This window comes from Dama dama, unplaced genomic scaffold (genome assembly GCF_033118175.1).
Source record: "Dama dama isolate Ldn47 unplaced genomic scaffold, ASM3311817v1 ptg000020l, whole genome shotgun sequence".
NCBI lineage: Eukaryota > Metazoa > Chordata > Mammalia > Artiodactyla > Cervidae > Dama > Dama dama.
Genome location: NW_026870875.1, coordinates 3,608,584 through 3,614,291, shown reverse-complemented (window position 1 = coordinate 3,614,291; position 5,708 = coordinate 3,608,584).

Genomic DNA, 5,708 nt, shown 5'->3' with positions numbered 1-5,708 from the left:
TTTTGACGCCTTTTGAAGCTCTTCATATTTTTCACACCCTTTGAAGCTCTTCTTATATTTCACACCTTTTCAGACTCTTCATGTTTTCGAACACCACTTCAAGTTCCTCCTATTTTTGCGACCGTTTCATGCTCTTCATATTTTTGACACTTTTTGAAGCTCTTCATATTTTTCACACCTTTTGAAGCTCTTCTAATATTTCACACATTTTCAGGCTCTTCCTGTTTTTCAACACCACTTCATGCTCCTCCTATTTTTCAGACCGATTCATGCTCATCTAATTTTTGACACCTTTTGAAGCTCTTCATATATTTCACACCTTTTGAAGCTCTTCATATTTTTCACATTTTTGAAGCTCTTCAAATTTTTCACACGTTTTCAGGCTCTTCATGTTTTTGAACACCGCTTCATGCTCCTCATATATTTCAGACCGTTTCATGCTCCTCTTATTTGTGACACCTTTTGAAGCTCTTCGTATTTTTCACACATTTTCAGGCTCTTCATGTTTTTCAACATGACTTCATGCTCCTCCTATTTTTCAGACCGTTTCATGCTCCTCTTATTTTTGACACCTTTTGAAATCTTCATATACTTCCCACCTTTTCAGGCTCTTCATTGTTTAAAAACAACTTCATGCTCCTTCTATTTTTCAGACCGTTTCATGGTCATCTCATTTTTGACACCTTTTGAAGCTCTTCATATTTTTCATACCTTTTGAAGATCTTCATATTTTTCACACCTTTTCAGGCTCTTCATGGTTTTCAACACTGTTTCATGTTCCTCCTATTTTTCAGACCGTTTCATGCTCCTCATAATTTTGACACCCTTTGAAGCTCTTCTTATATTTCACACCTTTTCAGACTCTTCATGTTTTCGAACACCACTTCAAGTTCCTCCTATTTTTGCGACCGTTTCATGCTCTTCATATTTTTGACACCTTTTGAAGCTCTTCATATTTTTCACACCTTTTGAAGCTCTTCATATATTTCACACATTTTCAGGCTCTTCATGTTTTTCAACACCACTTCATGCTCCTCCTATTTTTCAGACCGTTTCATGCTCATCTAATTTTTGACACCTTTTGAAGCTCTTCATATATTTCACACCTTTTGAAGCTCTTCATATTTTTCACATTTTTGAAGCTATTCAAATTTTTCACACGTTTTCAGGCTCTTCATGCTTTTGAACACCGCTTCATGCTCCTGCTATTTTTCACAAAGTTTCACACTCCTCATATTTTTGACACGTTTTGAGGCTACTCATATTTTTCACACCTTTTCAGGCTCTTCATGTTTTTGAACACCGTTTCATGATCCTCCTATTTTTCAGAACGTTTCATACTCCTCATATTCTTGACACCTTTTAAATTTCTTCATATTTTTCACACCTTGTAAGGCTCTTCATGTTTTGAACACCGTTTCATGCTCCTCCTATTTTCAGACCGTTTCATGCTCTTCATTTTTTTGACACCTTTTGAAGCTCTTCATATTTTTCACACCTTTTGAAGCTCTTCATATATTTCACACCTTTTCAAGCTCTCCATGTTTTTGAACACCGCTTCATGGTCCTCCTATTTTTCAGACTGTTTCATGCTCTTCATTTTTTGGTCACCTTTTGAAGCTCCTCATATTTTTCACACCTTTGAAGCTCTTCATATATTTCACACCTTTTCAGGCTCTTAATGTTTTTCAACACCACATCATGCTCCTCCTATTTTTCAGACCGTTTCATGCTCATCTAATTTTTGACACCTTTTGAAGCTCCTCATATATTTCACACCTTTTGAAGCTCTTCATATTTTTCACATTTTTGAAGCTCTTCATATTTTTCACACGTTCTCAGGCTCTTCATGATTTTGAACACCACTTCATGCACATCCTATTTTTCAGACAGTTTCATGATCCTCATGTATTTCACACCTTTTGAAGCTCTTCTTATTTTTCACACCTTTTCAGGCTCTTCGTGATTTTCAAACCCGTTTCATGCTCGTCCTATTTTTCAGACCGTATCATGCTCTTCATATTTTTGACTTCTTTTGAAGCTCCTAATATATTTCACACCTTTTGAAGCTCTTCATATATTTCACACTTTTTCAGGCTCTTCATGTTTTTCAACACCACTTCATGTTAGTCCTATTTTTCAGACCGTTTCATGCTCATCTCATTTTTGACAGCTTTTGAAGCTCTTCATATTTTTCACACCTTTTGAAGCTCTTCATATATTTCACACCTTTTCAGGCTCTTCATGTTTATGAACATCACTTCATGCTCCTCCTATAATTCAGACGGTTTCATGCTCCTCATGTATTTCACTCCTTTTGAAGCTCTTCATATTTTACACACCTTTTCAGGCTCTTCATGATTTTCAACCCCACTTCATGCTCCTCCTATTTTTCAAACCGTTTCATGTTCCTCATATTTTTGACACCTTTTGAAGCTCTTCATATTTTCTACACCTTTTCAGGCTCTTCATGTTTTTCAACACGGCTTCATGCTCCTCTTATTTTTCAGAGCATTTCGTGCTCCTCATATTTTTCACAGCTTTTGAAGCTCTTCATGTTTTCTACACCTTTTCAGTCTCTTCATGTTTTTCAACACCACTTCATGTTAGTCTATTTTTCAGACCGTTTCATGCTCATCTAAAATTTGACACCTTTTGAAGGTCTTCATATATTTCACACCTTCTGAAACTCTTCATAGTTTTCACAAATTTTCAGGCTCTCCATATTTTTGAACAACGCTTCATGCTCCTCCTATTTTTCAGACGGTTTCATCCTCCTCATGTATTTCACTCCTTTTGAAGCTCTTCCTATTTTTCACACCTTTTCAGGCTCTTCATGTTTTTAAACACTGCTTCATGCTCCACCTATTTTTCAGACCGTTTCAATCTCCTCACATTTTTGACACCTTTTGAAGCTCTTCATATATTTCACATCTTTTCAGGCTCTTCATGTTTTTCAACACAGCTTCATGCTCCTTCTCTTTTTCAGACCGTTTCTTGCCCCTATGTATTTCACACCTTTTGAAGCTCTTCATATTTTTCAAACCTTTTCAGGCCCTTCGTGTTTTTCAAAACTGTTTCATGCTCCTCATATTTTTGACCTCTTTTGAAGCTCCTAATATTTTTCACAACTTTTGAAGCTCTTCAGATATTTTACACTTTTTCAGGCTCTTTATGTTTTTCAACACCACTTCATGCTCCTCCTATTTTTCAGACCGTTTCATGCTAATCTAATTTTTGACACCTTTTGAAGCCCTTCATGTTTTTCACACCTTTTCAGGCTCTTCATGTTTTTGAACACCGTTTCATGCTGCTCCAATTTTTCAGACCGTTTCATACTCCTCATAGTTTTGACACCTTTTGAAGCTCTTCATATTTTTCACACCTTTTCAGGCTCTTCATGTTTTTAAACACTGCTTCATGCTCCTCCTATTTTTCATACCGTTTCATGCTTCTCATGTATTTCACACCTTTTGAAGCTCTTCATTTTTCACACCTTTTCAGGCTCTTCATGTTTTTGACACGGTTTCATGCTCCTCCTATTTTTCAGACCGTTTCATGCTCCTCACATTTTTGACACCTTTTGAAGCTGTTCATATTTTTCACAACTTTTCAGGCTCTTCATGTTTTTCAACACCGCTTCATGATCATCCATTTTTTCAGACTGTTTCATGCTCCTCATATTTATGACATCTTTTGAAGCTTTTCATATTTTTCACACCTTTTAGGCTCTTCATGTTTTTCAGCACCACTTCATGCTCCTCCTATTTCTCAGACAGTTTCATGCTCCTCATATTGTGGACACCTTTTGAAGCTCTTCATATTTTTCACATCTTTTCAGGCTCTTCATGTTTTTCAACACCACTTCATGCTCTTCCTATTTTCCAAACCGTTACGTGCTCCTCATATTTTTGACAGCTTTTGAATCTCTTCATATATTTCACACCTTTTCAGGCTCTTCATGATTTTCAACACCACTTCATGCTCCTCCTTCTTTTCAGACCATTTCATGCTCATCTCATTATTGACACTTTTTGAAGCTCTTCATATTTTTCACACCTTTTGAGGCTCTTCATGTTTTTCAACACCGCTTCATGCTCCTCCTATTTTTCAGACCGTTTCATGCTCATCCCATTTTTGACACCTTTTGAAGCTCTTCATATTTTTCACACCTTTTGAAGCTCTTCATATTTTTCACAAGTTTTCAGATCTTCATGTTTTTCAACACCGCTTCTTGATCCTCCTATTTTTCAGATCGTTTCATGCTCCTCATATTTTTGACACGTTTTGAAGCTCCTCATATTTTACAAACATTTTCAGGCTTTTCATGTTTTTGAACACCACTTCATGCTCCTCCTAATTTTCACACCTTTTGAAGCACCTCAAATTTTTCACACCTTTTCAGGTTTTCATGTTTTTCAACACCGCTTCATGCTCCTCCTATTTTTCAGACCGTTTCATCCTCCTCATGTATTTCACATCTTTTGAAGCTCTTCATATTTTTCACACCTTTTGAATCTCTTCATATTTTTCACACCTTTTGAAGCTCTTCATATTTTTCTCACGTTTTCAGGCTCTTCATGTTTTTAAACACCGCTTCATGCTCCTCCTATTTTTCATACCGTTTCATGCTTCTCATGTATTTCACACCTTTTGAAGCTCTTCATTTTTCACACCTTTTCAGGCTCTTCATGTTTTTGACACGGTTTCATGCTCCTCCTATATTTCAGACCGTTTCATGCTCCTCATATTTTTGACACATTTTGAAGCTCCTCATATTTTTCACACTTTTTGAAGCTCTTCATATATTTCACACTTTTTCAGTATCTTCATGTTTTCAACACCACTTCATGCTCCTCCTATTTTTCAGACTGTTTCATGCTCATCTCATTATTGACAGCTTTTGAAGCTCTTCATATATTTCACACCTTTTGAAGCTCTTCATATTTTTCACACCTTTTCAGGCTCTTCATATTTTTGAACATCGTTTCATGCACCTCCTATTTTTCAGACCATTTCATGCTCCTCATATTTTTGACACATTTTGAAGCCCTTCGTATTTTACACACGTTTTCAGGCTCTTCATGTTTTTCAACACTGCTTCATTATCCTCCTATTTTTAAGACAGTTTCATGCTCCTCTCACTTCTGAAACCTTTTGAAGCGCTTCATATATTTGAAACATTTTCAGGCTCTTCATGTTTTTCAACACCACTTCATGCTCCTCGTATTTTTCAGACCGTTTCATGCTCGTCTAATTTTTGACACCTTTTGAAGCTCTTCATATATTTCACACCTTTTGAAGCTCTTCATATTTTTCACATTTTTGAAGCTATTCAAATTTTTCACACGTTTTCAGGCTCTTCATGCTTTTGAACACCGCTTCATGCTCCTGCTATTTTTCACAAAGTTTCACACTCCTCATATTTTTGACACGTTTTGAGGCTACTCATATTTTTCACACCTTTTCAGGCTCTTCATGTTTTTGAACACCGTTTCATGATCCTCCTATTTTTCAGAACGTTTCATACTCCTCATATTCTTGACACCTTTTAAATTTCTTCATATTTTTCACACCTTGTAAGGCTCTTCATGTTTTGAACACCGTTTCATGCTCCTCCTATTTTCAGACCGTTTCATGCTCTTCATTTTTTTGACACCTTTTGAAGCTCTTCATATTTTTCACACCTTTTGAAGCTCTTCATATAT